The sequence below is a fragment of the Nannospalax galili genome, unplaced genomic scaffold (genome assembly GCF_000622305.1).
Source record: "Nannospalax galili isolate Female #2095 unplaced genomic scaffold, S.galili_v1.0 scaffold139, whole genome shotgun sequence".
Lineage (NCBI taxonomy): Eukaryota > Metazoa > Chordata > Mammalia > Rodentia > Spalacidae > Nannospalax > Nannospalax galili.
The window spans coordinates 477346-496126 of record NW_008345884.1 but is presented as its reverse complement, the minus strand read 5'-3'; the positions used below and the strand labels follow the sequence as shown (position 1 = coordinate 496126).

The 18781-nt window shown below is 43.6% G+C and overlaps 1 protein-coding gene across 1 annotated transcript in view; it reads left to right on the top strand.

Annotated features, from left to right (window-relative positions):
- The first annotated feature begins 985 nt into the window (after positions 1-985).
- Positions 986-18781, top strand: part of Capsl (calcyphosine like) — a 37579-nt gene continuing 19783 nt past the window's right edge. The window contains exon 1 of the mRNA XM_008842064.2: positions 986-1080. The gene's annotated coding sequence lies outside the window, so the exon portion shown is untranslated. The remainder of the gene's footprint in view (positions 1081-18781) is intronic.

The following is an 18781-nucleotide window of genomic DNA, read 5'->3' as shown; positions in this document are numbered from 1 at the left end:
TCCCTCATATCGCCATCTCAGAAATCACTAGAGTTTATGCTTTTATAAATCTGTTCCTTTGACCTCCAGATAAACTCTAAGAAGTTGATAAGAAAATGTATTGTTGACTTTAAAAACCTTAATATCCACCTACCTTCAAATGATGGAGAATACACACCAGGTAAGATGCAGAACAGAAAGTGTAACTGACCTCTTCTAATTCTGGTCCTAGATCTCTGGATTGTTCTAGTATGAAGGGAGCATGGGGATGGAGATGTGGAGGGGAGGGTGGATGTCACAGATAATGCAAGAAATGCGATTTATATATTTTCTATTGCAGCAAACAACTAAACTGCTCTAGCTCTGGCAACTGTATTGCTAAGAACCAGTGTGAAATGAAAGGAGAATGAAGAACAGAGAGAGGGAAAGGGAGAAGTAGGGGGGAAGGGAGGGGAGACAAAGGGGGAGGGAGAAGGAGGGAGAGAGAAAAAAATCAAATCAGAAGCTGAGAAGCAGTGGAGAAGGTGTCTTATCACTGTGTGAATGTAGAAAAAAATAAGAGCGCCTTGCCTGTCATTGCCCCTGCTTGCCCCTAAGAGGTGTGGTTTCTTGTCTCACCCTGGCAATAAGCCACTCTAGTAATAAGCCTTTAAGAGACAACAGAAGGTCAGCAAGGGGCTCCGTAAAGCAAGTAAGTTTACGGAACATTTCCTAATAAAACGTGGGAAGCCAGGGTTTCCACGGTGTTTTAGAAACCAAATAATTACTAGCAAAACTTCCCCTTGTCTGTCATTTCTCCCAGAGCATTTTAAATAGCTTGGGTTTTTACAACCCCTGGGATTTCCTAGGCAACAGGAATGTAAACTTGAGAAAAGGCAGGACTAGCATAGGGATTGACAATGAGTTGAAGCAATCAGGACATGAGTTTGCTGCAGCATTCGGAGGCCATCCAATTAGCACAAAAGTTTCTGTGGATCTGCATATCTAATGGAGACAGGTAAGGCACAGACACAGGGCCATGGGAGGAGACCGGAGTCCCCAGAGGGCTGGTGTCCATAGTTTCAGTTTGAAGCAGCTGGTGGCAACAGGTTAACATTTCAGGTAATTCAAAGTTTTTATTTACTGCATTAACTCGATCACAACATTTCATTTTAACTGAAAGGATCTACTATCTGAAAAAGAAAAGTTAAAAGTTGATGAGAATTCTTGTCTTGGAAAAGTCTTCACTTGGCTGTTAGCAAATAGAGGAAATTACTTGGCATCAGGTAGGACTTTCGCAGTTCCTATGAAGAGCTGCTTAGACAAAAATCAACTTTCATTTTGTAAAGGGGAAGGAGATATAATTATTATTGAGGACTCTTTTTGTACTGGGTACTTGAGTGAGAGATATTTTGGTGATTTGCTATAGCTATCCTAATGGCCACTGATGAAACTGAGCTTAAGAGAATTCTGTCTCAAAATCACAAAGCAGTGAAAAGATTGTGTTTTCATTCACAATTGTGAGATGTTTGCGTTTTTCATGCCATACTCTGCTAAACTGTGGACACAATCAGAATAAAAGTTAGAATTTTTACTAAACAATGCTGACTTGGCCTATTCAAAATTATGTCAGTTGATTTTATTAATAAGGAGACTTGAGTAGGACCTTAATGAATACAAGTCCCCTGGCTTCAATGTGAAATGTCATTAGACCATACTATGTGAAATTCTTTCTTCTTTTAAAAACCATATGTTTTCTCAAGAATCTTTCAATCATGAAACGCTGCTTATTTTGTTATGAGCTTCAAATATTAAGAATTAGATTCCATTCATTTGTATTTACCTTGTGTTAACAATTGAAAGTGATGATCAAGTCCAATAGCAATTTAATATTATAGCAATTTAATATTAAGTGCTGATGATATATTAAAAAAAGCACAGAACATAGCCCTTGCTCTAAGGACTGTATAAACTAAGTGGGCTGCCAGTTTTGGAAACAAAGAATTACATCCTTCCATAGTGTGGATGCTATTTAAGTTTTGCACAGGGATATTCAAAAGACATCACAAATTGTTTTACTTTGGTGGAAGTGCTTGTGTGAGGCTTCACCGTAGTGATTATCCAAAGACTGGTAGCCTTTCTTTAGGACAATGAGGGAGAGTGTTCCTGAAAGCATGCCTGAATCCACAAAGACACATGGGTTCAGAATGCCATAATGTTCATGGGGAATTTGCAATGCAGATACAGAATGCAGAACAGATTTTGAATGTCCTTTGCATTTTCTAAACAGAGGCTGGAGATGTAGGATGGACTAATGATGCATGGATCCAATTCAAGAGTTTTCACTTGATGTGGAACCATCAAAGGGTTTTAAATTAGAATGTGAAGTCTAGCTTTCCCAAAGATTGCTCTGATGCTCTCTGAAGAGTGAGCTGAACAGAACAAGGCTAGAGACAGGGAACCAAATGGGAGGGAGTTATGACATGAAACTGAGAGGTGAGTAGGTCCAAGATGGAGACAACCCTATGGCAATGAAAGTGAGGGAGCAGATGCATAAAGAGTCAAGATAGTGGGTAGGAGAGTAGCTCAGCCATCAAGTGTTTGCTATGCTCTGTGCAAGCATGAGAGCCCGAGTTTGGCTCCCAGTGCCTATGTAACAGAGCCAGGCGTGGCATGTGCCTGTAATCCTGGTGCTGGGAAAGTAGAGAAAGGAACATTCCAGGGTCTTGCTGGCAACTTAGTATGGCTGAATCAGGGATTCTGGATTCAGGGAGAGACCCTACCTTCCCAAAATAAGATGGAGATTAATTGAAGAAGGCATTTGATGTCAATCTTTGGCCTCCACATAATGTACACACACACAAATATGTACACACACACATACAATATAATGAAACTCTGTGTGACCTAGCTACTGATTAGGTATAGTTGGTAGGATAACATTCAGTTAATGACCTATGTAAATGGAGTTCTTGATTCCCAAGGCAAGAAATAAGGAATTAATTAGGGTCTGTAACATTAACCTTGTTATCTAGTCAAGCGCACATGTTCTGTGGGAAATTAGAAATCTGGCTCTGGAGCTTGGAATAATGCAGGCATTGGAATGAAGATCTGGGAATCATCATGGCTGTGGCTGAGATTGCCATGGTATATTGTAATAGTGAGGAGAAGTTAAATAATTGAAAGCCAGGAAGCAGAACCATTTAAAAATAGGCAGATGAGAAAGAAAGAACAAAATGGACCCAAGAGGAAGAGGGAGATTTAGATTTAGTGAGAAGAAGTAAGATTTGTAGATATTAAGAGAGAAGAATTTCAGAAAGGAAGCCTAGTCACTACAGCTGTTGGGAGAAGTGACCTGGGGACAGAGAAGGATGACTGAAGTTGACATTCAGGTTAGCAGTGACTATTGTGAAGTGTGTGAATTGGGGTGACAATGATGAACACCTGGACTTCAGGGTGAATCAGGCGTGAGAACATGAATGAATAGGAAATTCTTTCAAATAGTTCAATTCTGAAGCATGCTAGCTAGAGGAAGCCCAGGACCAAGAGTCTCGGGTGAGGCAGGAACTGAGGGAAGAGCTGGCAGAAAGGAGAGGAGCAGAACTCACAGCTGGGCATCCTAGAGCTGCTAGTGTCTATGCTGCTGGTGGAGCAGCATAGGCTCAACATGAGTAGGATCAGTACTCTGTCAGTGAGAAGGAGAATGTGGTCAGGATGGTCTCAGAGATCTGTAACTTCAAAGATTAGGAGGAGGACAGAGTGAGTGTTTTCATATCCAATGGCTCTGGTTTTTCTGTAACACTGAAGAAAAGGTATGCCAGAGGTCAGAGGTAGCTTCTGAGAAGATGGAAGGAAGTAGCTGAACCGTCATACAAAAGTACAGTAAGAAGAACATGAAGGTGGGTGGGAAGGGAGCACATCTGGGTGGAGTCAGGGGAGGGGGGAAATGATCAAAATGCATTGTATAAAACTGTTTAAGAATTCATAAAAAGCACAAATAAAAAGTGATGCACAGGAAAGAAGCACAACTGAGGGTTTCTGAAGGTTCAGTTACTCCTAAGAAAAAGTGCAATGACACTTGTCCATCTTGGTTTGTGGCTGTTTTGAGTAGCACAGCATAGCCCGACTTTAAGGAGAGGGAAGCAGATGACAACTGAACCATATTAGGCAGTTATAAAAGGGGATAATATTGATAAGTGAGGATACAAAAACATAATGCTGGTTAGTAGTGGTTAGAATACAGTCAGGCATGGTAGCTCACATCTGCAGTCCCAGCTACTCAGGAGCCAGAGGCTAGATCTCCCAAGCCCATGAATTTAAGCCTACTCAGCATAGTGAAATCTTGTCTCCAAAGGAAAAATAAAACAAGAGAAAACCAAGAATGGTGTATGACAGATCAGGAAGGGAGAATGAGATAGGGCATAGCTGAGTCATAGTGCAGGATCATGATTCTAGAAATCTTATAAGATTGCAGGCTAGAGTAATGGAATGAAATATTTCAGAGAAAACTGTAGTTGAATTTTGAATTTTCTGATATAGGATGAATTTTTTCCCCTTTAAATTGATTTTTTGTGAATTTTACATGATTTATTTTGATCGTACTTATACCCTTCCCCTAACTGTGCTCCCCTTACCACCCTCTGCCAAATTTCATGTAGTTTATTATATACATTAAGGCCTATTGTGTCTCCAAACGTCCTTTAGTGTGGATCCATTCAGGGGAGCCTGGTTAACCTACCAAGAGCCATATCCTTAAAAGAGATGGACTCTCACCTTCTCTGCAGCCACTGGTTTGCAGTAGTCCCTCAGGCAGGGTTGGGGGGTTTTACTTCCTCACATGACACAGGATGAATCTTAGAGACTGTGAGGTTCCTTGGTACTTAGCATTTTGGGGAAAATGTTTTTAGTTGAGATGACTGTAGGAGAAGTAGATTTCTTTACACAAAATCAAGTACCAGCTAGATAACTATATTGCACCAACCAATATCTTGGCATGAAATATATAGGACAGTCAAAAGTAGTGAAAAAATAATGTAGAACATGGTACCACAGTATGGATAGAACAGATGTATCTAGATAGGGAAGGGATGACAGGACATCAAATGACACTTGAGAATGTGTGGAAAAAGAATATATCCACAGGCCTGAAGGGGCACAGGGAGAAGCAGCATCAGATCTGAGCAAGAGTATTGTTATCACAAGGGCTGCCTTCTTTGAAATAGTGCAATCATTAACAAACTGACTTTGCAGAGAGGAAGCAAACACTCCAGTTTCTTCATCCTGCACTCGATATGCTGATGCCTCTCATTGGTGGACTCCAACTGGAAGCAGGGTCATAATGCAGTTTCTTGATGTCAAACTCTCACAGCACAGGTATGGGTAGAGGGCAGACTAGAGGAGGGATTTGAGAAAGCTATTCTTAGATCTGCAGTAGGGATGGTTGTCACCTTAATTATTTTTATCAATTTGACACAGTCTAGAGTCACCTGATAAGGGAGTCTCAACTGAAGAATTGTCTGGATCAGATTGGCCTGTCTAGGGGATTTTCTTGATTGTTAATTCAAGTAGGAAGTCTTAGCCCACTGTGGGCAGTACTATTCCCTGGGCAAGTGGTTATGGCTGAATAAAAATCTAGTTAAGCATGAGCCTGTGAATGAACCAGCTAGCAGGAAGCATCCACCATGGTTTGTATTGTAATTCCATGGTTGTGAATGAGTTCCCTGGTTAGATCTGTGTAGATCAGGAAGGAGGCCTGTCTTCCAAGTTTCTGCTTGAGTTTTTTGTCCTGATTTCACTAAGTGGTGGTGTGTTGGTTAGTTTGAGTTTTTGTTTCTTTGTTTTTTTTTTTTTGTTTGTTTGTTTTTTCTTTTGTCAACTTGACACAAACTAGAGATACCTGGGAGGAGAGAATCTCAACTCAGAAATTGTTTCCATCATATTGGCCTGTGAGCATGTCTGTGGGACATTTTCTTGATTGTCTAATGATGTAGGCGGTCCCAGCACATTGTTGGTGATGTGATTTCTAGGCAAACAGGCCTGTAATGTGTAACAAAGGTAACTGAGGCACTGGAGAGATGCTCAGAGGTTAAGAGCTATTCCTGCTCTACCAGAGGACCTGGGGTCAGTTCCAAGCTCCCACAAAGAGGATGATAATTATCTACAACTACTGTTCAGGGAATCTGACTCCCTCTTCCGGTCTCTGTAGGCACTGTGTACACATAACACACTTAACATACATGCAGGCAAAACATGCTCATAAAAATGAAGGTAGTACAATATTAAAAAAGAAAATTAGCTGAGCAAGCCAGGGGAAGCAAGTCAGTAAGCAATATTCCTCCATGGCCTGTGTTTCAGTTCCTGCCTCCAGGTTCCTTCCTTGAGCGCCCATCCTGATTTCCCTCAGTGATGGATTGCGACCTGGGGGTTATAGGCTGAAATAAACCCTTTCCTCCAAAGTTGCTTTTGGTTGTGATGTTTATCACTACAACAGAAGGAAAACTAAAACAGGTGGTCTGTAACCTGTAAGCTGGAATAAACCCTTTCCTCCACTGAGTTGCTTTTGATTAGAATGTGCAACAGAGACAAAACTTGAGTAGTTGTTGAGATTCATAGTGGAAAATTCTGGCTGTGTTGGCATGGGGCGTGGTTGCAGTCCCAAGAGTCCTTGGCTCTCTTAGAGACTGTGGTAATGACAAGGTACTTGGAAGAAAGGGTAAGAGTGTTCCCTGTGTAAAACTTTGACTTCAACCCTTTCTTTTCTTTTTTTAATCTACTCATTAAATAAAACTTTACCTTACCCAAAAATTTCTTATATTGTTTTTTATTCTGATCTCTCTCTCTCTCTCTCTCTCTCTCTCACACACACACACACACATAAAGTCAAGGTGCAGAGGATCAATTTCCCAAGTTTCAGAGACAAGTAACCATTTGGTAGAAGGCAGCATTACAATATGCTTGGTGAACTGTGGTAAAGGCCACATGTCACATGTCTTGTCCAAGTACTCCCATGAAACTTATTTTATTCATGGTATCTTGGGAACAAATTCTCCTGGGTGTCCCAGGCACCTAAGATCTTGTTTTCCCTGTAGCCTGAGAATAGTTGTTCTCCATCATTTATATCTTCACATAACCTGAAGTCAAATGGAATAAAAACTCTTCCAAGCACTGAAAACTAGATGTGCACTGGGAGAACAGGGCAATTCTCTACTGAGCAGTGGGTGTCAATGTCCTGCTTCCCTGGGAATGCCTCCTCTGCAGCAGCTCTTCAGTCAGGAGCATGGGGGCCAGGGGCCTCCAGGAGCCGTACAGTGTTACTTGATTTGTTAAGCTTTGTTCAAATGTTTGTCTTGGATTTTATATATTAATGTCCTGTGGTGTCTAAAAGGGCTCCTTGTTTACATAATGAACTTTTTCTGAAATGTAATTTATATATGAATGTAGTTAGAATTTTTGTTTGCTCTTAATTATGAGCTGGTGTAACCCCTAAATGTTTTTGTACCTCTATTTCCTTATTTTGAAAACTGGGCTCTCTATTGTATGAAAATGTAAATTAAAAGCTATATGAGTTATCAAGACCTACTTTATACCAGAAAAACGTCCTTGTTCATTTAATTACTTTATCATACTTTACTTATTGGGGGGGGAGTGCAGTATGCCATGACATACTGGTGGTGCACAAGGTATGACTTTTTTTGTAGTCCCTTCTTTCTTTCCACCATCTATGATCTAGATTGAACTCACATTGCCAGGCAACAAGTACCTTTAACCACTGACCCATCAGTGACCCCAAAAAGGGGGAAGGAACTTTATTCTAAAAAGACTGTAAATAAGTCACAAAATAGAGTCCACTTTAATGAGTGACCTTGACACAGGATATGTGCTCAATAATGCTTTGCATTGCTCTTATTTTTATTATTTACAACTTGTTTCTCCATAAGGCCAATAATAAATATTCTAGACTTTGTGCCATAAGGTCTTTAATGCAAACTATTCATCTTTGTAGTCGTGGTATCAAAGCAGACAGAGGCACTATATAAACACACGTGCAGCCATTTTCCAACAAAATCTTATTTATAGAGCCAGGTGGAGGACTGAACTTGGCCCACGGGGTTAAGTTTGATGTGTTCCAGTCTAGATCATTTTGAGTCATGTTTGTATGAACTCAGGATATCCTGAGTCTGGAATATTGAACAGTATTTTTGTTCAGGAAATAGAAGTTGAGAGATGAGATGCCAATGATGTTTTAAATTCTGCTCCTTAGTCTTTATCTGGATGTCATGGCTGCTCCATATGTTCCCGAAGCTTCAGACTCTACGTAGTGTCAAGGGAGCAGCTGCTCTAGTGGTGCCACATTCTTACTTTTCTGAAATGGCTGTCTTCTGACAGCGGTGGCAGAACCTGCAGGTTGTCAGCTCAATATCCAGGCTTCTTTTTATGAATAGACCCTTAGGAGTGGCAAAGCATTCAGCTAAAAATCAGGATCACCAGCCTCCTTGGAAGGAGTGGCCAATAAAACATGTGGAAGAAGTAGAGTTCACTTTCTGGAAACCCCATAAGAAGGAGCTGGTGTAGATGGGAAATGTATCTTCCTTTTATCTGTTATCTTTCCTGCTGCTTGGAGTATGGACATAATGTTTGGAGCTGCTGTGGCTGTCATGGACTTTTAGGCAACTTGGAGTATAAAATAAGGGTGATTGGCACTAGTGATTTGGGACTCTGATGACTATTTGAACTGCTTCCAGAATTCTTTTACATGAAAGGAAATTAAGTTCTTACTTTCAGAGACAGCAATTTATTTATTCTATGAGTAGTGGGTAAGTTAATAATCCATAACAAATACAGCAGTCCACATCAATGTTGGCACTGTGACATTAGACTTCTACCCACTTATATTTCCTAGTTTTCTGGATTTATCAATTAGAGATAGAGGCAACTCACTGTATTGATGAGTGGCTGCAAATAAAATCTCAAATAGGCAAATTATTTTTAAAGAAACATTTAAAAAGACTGCACAATTGGGTTAGTGGTTTGGGTGGGTAATGGTCACAAAGGGTCAAATGTTAACCAGAGTTATGGTTCTACAAAGGGTGAAGAGCTTTTTCCTTGAAGTGGATTTGAAACTATGGTTGATATAAATTCTTCATAGCCCCTGAAAAGTGAAATATTTGAAAGTTACTTGTTGTTTGCAAGAGTATAATATTGAAACCAGGGCTTTTGGAAACATAAATTTTAGATTTCTTTTGTCTTGGATTCATTAATCCATTTAGGGTCTTGTATCCAAATTCTGCTAAATCTCTGCTCACCTTGGGTATATCTTCTTACTTTAAGATTTTTTCACCTGACAGGCTGATTTGGCTCAGAGTAGATTGCAAGTTATTTTTTGTTCAAAACCCTAGAGACTGATGAGTAGCCCAGGGGAGGTTAAGGTGGAGGAAGAAGGGCAAGGAGAGTGCTCTTCACAAGGCTCCCATCTGCCTGGCAGAACTTGTTCCCAAGGTCTCCAAGTTGAAAAGAAGAGTGAAATGAGCTCTGAGTCAGTCAGTCAATTTCAGTGTCTAGAAAATCAAATGTAGTTCAAATTGAAAAGAGTTAAAATTTTCCCTAAAAATGTAAATGTCAAACTTTGGTATTTCATGCATTGCTATCATGTGGCACATGATAGATATTCAATAAGCATATTGAACCCAGGGTGAAGAGTAATTGAGACAATGTAGGTGCCTTGGCACAGTATTTCAGGCTTACTGTCAGGTTTGGGCAAATGTAGAATGAACATTCTCATGATCTTGATATTGAGTGTCCCCTTAAACATTGGGCCGTAGGCCTTACCAGCTCCTGAAGTATTGCTCTCTTGTCTTGCAACAGGCATACCAAGCCTAGGTGAAGGAGGGACATTAAATATCAAGAAACAAAATGGATGAAGTAAATATTTTGTAGTGATTATATTCATGAAATATATTTAAAAAATGTTTTATCACAAACATTGTGATAAGGACTTAAGTGTCACCCTAATATTAATAGGAAGAATAAAAGTTTTTTAAAAATATTTTATTTATTATTTTTATGTTATGTGTATGAGTGTTATGCTTTCATATAGGTAAGTGCACCTGTGTCGTACAATGCCTATGGAAGACAGAAGAGGCTGTCGTATCCCCTGGAACTGGAGTTACAGATAGTTGTTAGCTGCCATGTGGATGCTGGGATTCAAACCAGGGTCTTCTGCAAGAACAGTCAGTGTTCTTAACTGCTGAGCCATCTCTCCAGCCCCCAAGTTTATGATTCAGGAGAAATGGATTCTGGAGAAACATGTCTACTGATGTGTCTGTAAGATGAACTTTAAGTATCTCAAGAACACGTGCTTTGGTGTGGGGAGAACTGGATGGGTACCAGATTTCTGTGATGTCTATTTCCATAGTATGCTTATGCCACCTAAGTATGCATTAAATATTGTAGCAATTTAAATAGTACATAGAATGTTGGTAATTAAAATAAAAAAGATACACATATGTATACATTGCAGAAATAATTTTAGAAACAATCTGTGAGTGATAGGTAAATTGAGTGAATCAGGAGAAAGCACCAGAACACAGGCAAGAACTCCACTGGGGTAGAGTTTATTGGCAGAGAAAGCGCACAGGACAGTCCCCAATTCGGGATGGAAAAGCTGTCAGCTCACAGGCTGTTGGCTGGGGTTTTTATGGGGGGGGAGCTAGGGAGTGTGGAAGGTGGGAAAAATTATTCCAAGTAGAGGAGTCTGGATCTTGTCAGGAAGAAGCAGTTTCTGCTGAGACAGTCTCTTACATCAACCCGGTCTTGGGTCATGAGATCAAGGGGTCTACACATTATGAAACTTATCAGGGGGAAGCAGCTTGTACTGAGACTGCTCTTACATCAATGGATCTGGGGTGTAGGAGCCTAAAGGGTGTTTACACATTGTGAAACTTATCAGGGAGAAGCAGCCTGTACTTAGACAGCTCTTACATCAGTGGGTCTGGGGTTCAGGGGCCTGTTTATCTTCTAAAATTATCTGGGAAACAGCTTTGTTTGTTTGTGCAGCTCTAAATTCAGGTGCCTGGCCAGTTCCTGTTTTGCAAGGGTCCTCAGGGCCTGTCTTGTGAGGCTTTGCTGCTCTGGGGGAGGGTTGTCTGCAGACCTGGACACTCAACATTCCAGCCTTTTGTGTTATAGGATAGGGGGTGGCTTTTTTCATCATGGCTACTTCCTGCTTGTCAAGGCTGATGTGGAGAAGAGAAGGCTGGGGTCAGGGTCTGGTGAGGCAGCAAGGGTTTCCAACTTGAATCTGGACCAACTCCCCGGTGGTCAACAGGTGTTCATATACATGTGGGGGAAAGGAGGGTGACAACTGATTAAAGTTGGTATGAGTTAGTTGTTGAATCTGGCCCTGAAAATATCTGAAGACACAAGGAGCAAAGGTTAGCACCAAAGTAATAGAAAGCAGGGGGCTGAGTAAGGGCAGAAGCCAGGGAGTCAGTCCTGTAAAAATACCCCATTGAGGTGACTGCTGGTACTGGGAAGTTTTAAGTGAAAGGTCCTTGGCCACCTGTTGAAGGTGTTTTATATTATGCTTGACCTTACCTGATTGTTTGACATAGTAACAGCATTCCTCGAACAAGAAAATGCAGGTACCCCCTTTCTCTGCAGTTAATAGATCTAGGGCTTTTTGTTCTGGAGGGCAACTTCGGCTAGGGAGGACAGTTGCTGCTGAAGAACCTGGATTGACTGGGCTGTTGCTTCCACCGCCATAGTAAGCTCCTGCTTGAGGTCCTGGACCTCCTGAGAGAGTTGTTGGGCTGAGAGCAAGGTATGTCCCAGACTCCCTGCCATGAATCCTGTGGCAGCTATGGATGATACCAGGCTGACTCCCACAAGGACTGCTAGAGTAGCTGACCTTTTGTTCTACTCCTTTTTGTTTCTGTGAAGAGAAAATCATGTACTTCTTCTGAGGTGTATAGGGTTAACCTGGGTATGAGAATGACTGGAGTGCAGGTATCCTTGGCTTGTGGGGAGATACAGGTATATATTTTGGAGGAGCAAAGGAAAAGTAGCCCTGAGGCTAGAACAGTATTGCCCTGGATTGTAACACTGTAGATAGGAGTGGGGGCAGTTAGAGATTTGGGAGGCCCAGCACTCTGGTTTATCAAGAAATGAGGGTGGAGGAGGCAAAGGTTGTTGTACTACTTACTGGGTTTAAGGAGCACTGGGTAATGGTTTGTTTGACTGGTGACATTATAAACTGGAAGAGGAATAAGGAGCGAGCCCTGGAGGGGAGCACAGAGGAAACAGGTGGATGTATTGAGGGTAGAGAAATCTTTTAGGAGGTTCAGAGAAAGGGAAAGGATGCAGTCCCAGGAGATGCTGCTGGAGGTGTTAAAACATTGGAGCTGTTCTAGTGTTTGGTTCTTTGCTTGGGCTCGTATTTCTATGGCTTCGGGGATCGGGAATTTTGGGTTTATTTTTTTATTTTTACCCTAAAGTAACTTGTTGAGTTACTTGAGTAATAGACACCCACTGCTGCAACCTGGTCCGTCCATGAGTATGGATTATTTATTTTAAATAAAACCTCTTCACACTGGCGTACCCCTCCAGGTGCGAGCATTAGTCTTTTCCATTTTCCTGGAGTGTCACATTTAAGACCATAGGTCAGTAAGTCTGGTTTTAGTCCCCATTTTCTCTTTATACCCACATCTTCCTATATTTTGTCTAATTCTTTTAGGGGGATGTCTTCCCATTTTTCTGGGAACCATCCCCTGGCCATTGGGTTCTCAGGAAGCCAGTGGAAGTTACATGACCATGAGGGGCACCCTTCCTAGTTTCCTGGGTCCCTATACTTATTGCTGATTTGGTTGTTTATAAAACATAGGAACCTAGGGTAGGCAGTATATTCACCCAAATTGAAGATCAGGGAGACAGAAGAGCATGAGGAGAGTGGGCATGATGAAGAGCTAAGGAGCTCAAGCTCCTGATTTTTGTTATTGATTTTCCATATTTCAAACTTAAAGGTGCAAGGTGGGTATGAGCATTGGGGTATAGCTTGCCCTAAAGGTCATGGTACTGATAAAAAGCACAGGGAGTAGAAGTTTCATTCTTGAATAGAGGTTAGGGAGGGAGATTTTAAGTTTAAGGGGGCCAGCGCTAGTGGCCTGATACTTGCTGTGCTCCTGAGAAGATTTTAGTTTAAAGAAATGGGTACAACCAGATTGTCCTGAGAGCTTAGCTGCCGTTGGGGTAGACAGGATCACCAGATGAGGTCTGGTCCAACGTGGCTGGAGGGCTCCCTGGGCTCTTTCTGTATGTGTGGACCCACAGATAGGTGTAATCCTCAGGTTGGAGTGGGTGGCCAATTTGGTCTTTAGGAGCTTGAGGAATAATCTGGTCAGCATGTTCCCTGAGTAATTTTCTTAGAAGGGTAAAAGCAGGTAAGTAGTCATGTAGAGGAGAGGGATGTCATGTAGGGAGGAGGAAGGGTCAAAAGTACTGATGAAGGAAGGAGCCCTTGGGATGCCTCTTAGTTTGGTAAGGGCAAGAGGCAGGAGAGTTACCCAGGATTGGTGTAGCTCTAGGGAGAGTTTAGTAAGGTAGTCCTTAAGGAGAGATTTGGCTTGTTCTATCTTCCCTGAGGCTTGAGGGTGGTAGGGGATGTGTAACATTCATGTTACTCCCAGAGACTGAGAGACTGTCTAGGTTACTTTGGAGATAAAGCCCAGACCATACCTGATTGGAGAGTGATGGGGAGGCCGAAGTGAGGAAGAATATTTTGAATTAAACAGTTAGCCACTATGTCTGCTGTTTTACCTGTTGTGGGGAAAGCTTCTACCCATCCCAAGAAAGTATCTACCCAGACCAAGAGATATTTAACTTTTTTGTGAGTAGGCATGTGGGTAAAGTCTATCTAACAGTTGATTCCTGGGATGGCTCCCTGGTGCTGGAGGGGTTTGAAAGACAGAGGAGGGTGGCTTCTGCCCTGTGGGAGACAATGGCACAGGTGGGACATTGCCCTGTGACCTCTGTGAGAAGCACAAAAAGTTTGGGCCAATAGACGAGGGGCTCTAGGAACTTGTAGAATGGATAGGCAACTACATGGGAAACATTATGTAAATGGGTTAAGATGGAGGAGGCTTGTCCCTCAGGCAGGCAATACTTGTCTGATAGAAGTAACCATCCCTCTGGCCCCTGGATGGCCCCCATGTCCAGGATGCTTCTGTGTTATTGGGCAGGATAGGAGGGGGACATTCCTGTTGGTGCCAAAAAGTGTAAACCATCATAAGGGCAGAGAGCCATACTGGCTTCCTTAGCTGTCCTGTCTGCCAGGTTACTGCCTCTAGCTATGGGATTGGTTAGAGGCTGATGCCCCTTACAGTGGATCACAGCTGCCTTAGTTGGGAAGTTGGAGGCCTCTAGAGTTTGAGAATTAAAGGGCCATTAGTTATGGGGGTTCCCTTGGTTGTTGAGAGACCCCTTTGCTTCCACACAAGGTGTGGTGATGGAGTATGTGGAAGGCATACTTAGAATACATAAAAATATTAACTGTCTGCTCTTTGGCTAAAGTCAGGGCTCTGGTGAGTGCCACAAGTTTGGCCTTTTGTGGTGTGTTTCCAGGTGGCAGTGGTCCCGACTCAAAGACATCTGTTTGAGACAATATGGCATACCCTGCCCTGTGGGACCTGTTGGAGTGATAGTTGAATTTCCATCCACAAACCAAATCAGGGTTGGGTTTGGTAAGAGATCTGGGGTGATTAGGGGGGATCCTGGTAGGAGAGTTCCTGAAGAGTTTCCAAGCATGAGCGAGTAAGCAGTTCAGTGGAAGGGAGGAGGGAGATGGAATTGAGAGGAGGGCAGGAGTCAAGGATGAGCGAGGGGTTTTTCAAGAAAGGTGACATGAAAAAGTTGTAGTTTGGAGGGGGCTAAATTGGCAAGAGACATGTGGGTTCATAAATCTTTAAGACAGTGGGGGAAGAGGACAGAGATGGGCTGACCCAGAGTGAGCTTAAGCCCCTCTTGGGCCAGGAGGGCTGCAGCAGCCAGAGCATGGAGACGAGGTTACCAACCCCAGATGGTGGTGTCCAGCTGTTTAGAAAGACAAGCTACCAGGGAAAAAGTGGGTCACCTCATCTGTCCCAAAACCCCCAGTACCAAGCCCCTATTCTCAGTTGTATAAGGAGAAATGGAGATACCAGGTCAGGGAGAGCTAAAGCTGATGCCTTTAAGAGGGCCTCCCGGATAGTGTGGAAGACTGTTGTTATGGGCCCGAGAGGCTCTGATGGGCTCAGGGGAATGTCCTTTGGAGGCTTCATAGAGTGGCTTTGCTAGAAGGGCAAAGTTAGGAATCCATGTGCGTAGGTACCCTGAAATGCCTAGGGAGAACAAAATTTCCTTCTTGGTTGTGAGGGGCTTTAAAAGCTTTAGGCAATTTGTTCTATCTATAGTTAAGTGGCAGGATGTAGGTATGAGAAGGAACCCCAGATACTTGACTTGTGGGAGAGAAAGCTGTGCCTTAGCTGGAGATACCCAAATCCCCTGTACCCCAGAAAATTGAGGAGTTTGATTGTGTGAGTCTTGGAGACTGGGAGGGATGGAGAGCAAAGAAGTAGGTCATCTACATATTGTAGGATATTGTAGGTGGAGGGGTTAAGGTCTAGGGAGGTCAGATCCTGGGCTACGGCCTGTCCAAAGAGGTGAGGGCTATCTCAAAACCCTTGGGGAAGGACAGTGCAGGTTAGCTGGGAAGCCATTCCAGTGTCAGGGTCCTCCTAGATGAATGCAAAGAGGGTGTGAGAGTCAGGATGTAAGGGTATTGAGAAGAATGCATCTTTAAGGTCTAAGACAGTAAAGTGAGTGGTGGAGGAGGGGATATGAGAGAGTATAGGGGTTGTGGATGAACAGGTGAATGGGAACAACTGCCATGTTAATGAAGGAGAGGTCTTGGATCAAATGGTAGGAGCCATTGGTCTTAACGACTAGGAGGATGGGGTGTTGTAGGGTGAATGAATAGGTTTAAGGAGATTAGCTCTCATAAATCTCTGGATTATATGCTTAAGTCCATGGCAGTGTTTGAGCATGATTAGGTATTGGGGTCTGCTGGGAAATAGGGAGGGGTTCTTCAGGGAGATGTGGATAAGAGTGTGATGAGAGGCTAGTCCCGAGCCTGAGGTGTCCCAGACTTTGGGATCAACCTCAGAAGGGAGAAGTGGCCATGACCTAGCTTTAGGGGGAGGAGGTATAGGGGAAAGGGGGAAGAGTATGGAGAAGGGGAGAGAAATAGACAGGGAGAGCTTTTGCATGAGATCTCTGCCAAGTAAAGGAGCTGGACATGTGTGCATAACCAAAAAAGAGTGAGTTAAAGGCACCTTCCAGAATATGTAGGATAAGGGTCCTGTTGATTTGGGGTTGTGGGGCTTTCCATCAACCCCCACCATGGAGATTTGTGAGGAAAAAACTTTGCCAGAGTAGGAAGGGAGAAAGGACCATGAAGCACCAGTGTCCAAAACAAAATTGATAGTCTTATCTGCCACCATGGCTGTTACCCTGGGCTCCTTCATCAAGGAGGTGGGGACCAAGGAGCCAGGGCCTCTTCAGTCTTCAGCTGCCAGGCCCAGAAGGTCGTTCACTGAACCCTGTAAAGCAGACTGGGTCTGGGAGGTGTGTGGCCTACCTTGATCCTGCAAAGAAGGACAATCAACCCTCCAGTGACCTCATTGCCCACATTGAGGATAGGGACCAGGAGGTGGTTGTGGGTTGGGGCATTGCTTTGCCCAGTGTCTGGTGGCTCCGCACTTGAAGCAGGGTCCTGGCAGTTGTCGTTGAGCCTTGTTAGTGCCTGCAGTCTTCTTGGGAGGAGCCCTTACGACTGCAGCCATTAGTTGGTACTTTTGTTTGGACAGGGTGAGTTTGTCTGCCTTCTCCTGTTCCCCCTGATTATTAAAGACCTTAAATACCATGACTAACAGATCTTCTGTGGGGGTCTTGAGGCCCTTGTCTAAGTGTCTAAGTTTCCTCCTGATATCTGGGGCTGATTGTAAGATAAAATGGTGGTTGAGCATAAGCCATCCCTCTCTGGACTCTGGGTCATACTTGGTGTACTGGACCAGGGCATCAGTAAGTCTGTCCATAAACAGAGCTGGGTTTTCAGTAGGGCCCTGAGTAATCAATCTAAGTATTTCAAAGTTAACCACTTTAGGGGGCAAAGCTTTCTGAAGACCTGTTAGTGATCATGTAGTCCCTGGCTTCTTTACCTGGGGAAGGTCCTGCCTGATTCCAAAGTGGGAGTTGGTAATTCCACCCAGGGTCTTGAAGGGGAATTGCCTTGGCTCCAATAGGGTGAGTCTGGTTAGTGGAATGAAGCTCATTAGCATATTTCTGTGCTGCTGTCTAGACCTTATGTCTCTTGAATCACAAAGAGATCATGCCAGGTTAGATTATAACTATGGGTGATATATTTGAACTCTTCTATGAAGTGTGTGGGGTCAGTGGAGAAAGAACTATTCTATGCTTGAGCTGGGACAGGTCACCAAGGGAGAAAGGGATATGGACTTTGACCACTCCCTCCATCACTGCCACCTCCCAGAGGGGAAAGACACCATGGGTAGGGGCCTAAGACTGGGTGTGGGAGCAAGTATGACTTGACACAGGAGATGGATTGGGAACAGGTAGAGGAGAAAGAGAAGGGGAGGCTGGGGAGGAGGCCAGAGTGGGGCCATGAGGGGGCCCAGGGGTACTGGGGGCAGGGTCTGGAACTGAGGTAGAGGTGGAAGCAGATATAGGAGAGATAAATGGGTTCTTTGAGCTAAGAGTCAGAATCGGAGAGAAGTATGGGAAGTTTACTAAAGAGTTGTTTAAGATTGTGGATTTCTTCGTGTAGATTAAGGTTAGGGGAGGAAGAGAGTGAGGGACTTAGAGTGGTGGTGGGGGAGGAAGACTGTGAAGAATATGTTTGAGGAGAAGGGAGGGGAGCTGGGTCAGGCTTGGGGCGTGGAGGCAAGGGAGGTATAGTGAAGGGAGAGTGGGAGGAGGAGTTGGCTGTGCCTCAGACTGAGGGGCAGGGAGGGACTGAGGTTTAGTCCTAATTGGAGGAAGTTCATCAGGTATGTTGGGATCAAAGGTCGAGGTAGAGGAGTAGGAAGAGGGAGTGGAGACCCCTGAGGGGGTAGGAATACATGGGTTGGGGTCCCTTGAAATGGTCTTGGAGAGGAGAACTTGATGAGAGGAACAAGAGGCACAGAGGGAGGGATTAACATGGAGATCAAAAAAGGCTTGGACATAGGGAGCTCAGACCTTTTGCCACTACATTGGCAGAAATTATCTAAATTTCCAAAAATATTGAAGTCTAAGGTTCTTGTGTCTGGCCAAACAGAGTCATTATCTAACTTGTCCTGGAGCTAGGCAGTGGTGCACAGGAACTTTAAACGTTTAGGCCTGATTGTATCTGAAAGTCCTAGTTGTTTTAGGGACTTAAGAAGTCAAGCAAAAGGTGTGAGACCCTCAGGCTTGGACTAGCGGTTCCCATAGTGACAGATTATGTATAGAGCACAGAGGAGACAGAGAAGAAACTGAGGAAATAAGTAGGAGGAGACAATGAGGACCCTCCCTCCATGGGGAGCAGAGGCAGAGATGGCAGCCAAGAGTCCAGGCAGGAAAGCGCAGGATATGAGGAAGAGAAGGACAGGAGGGAGGAGGAGGAGAACAGGCGTAGGCCATGCCTAATAAGAACATGCAGAACTAATCACCAAGGAAGGTGTCCCTTTCTGAAAGGTCTGAGAACAATTTTTACCAGTCCCTGGAGGAAGCGTCCTGCAGTTGGATCACCAGGGAG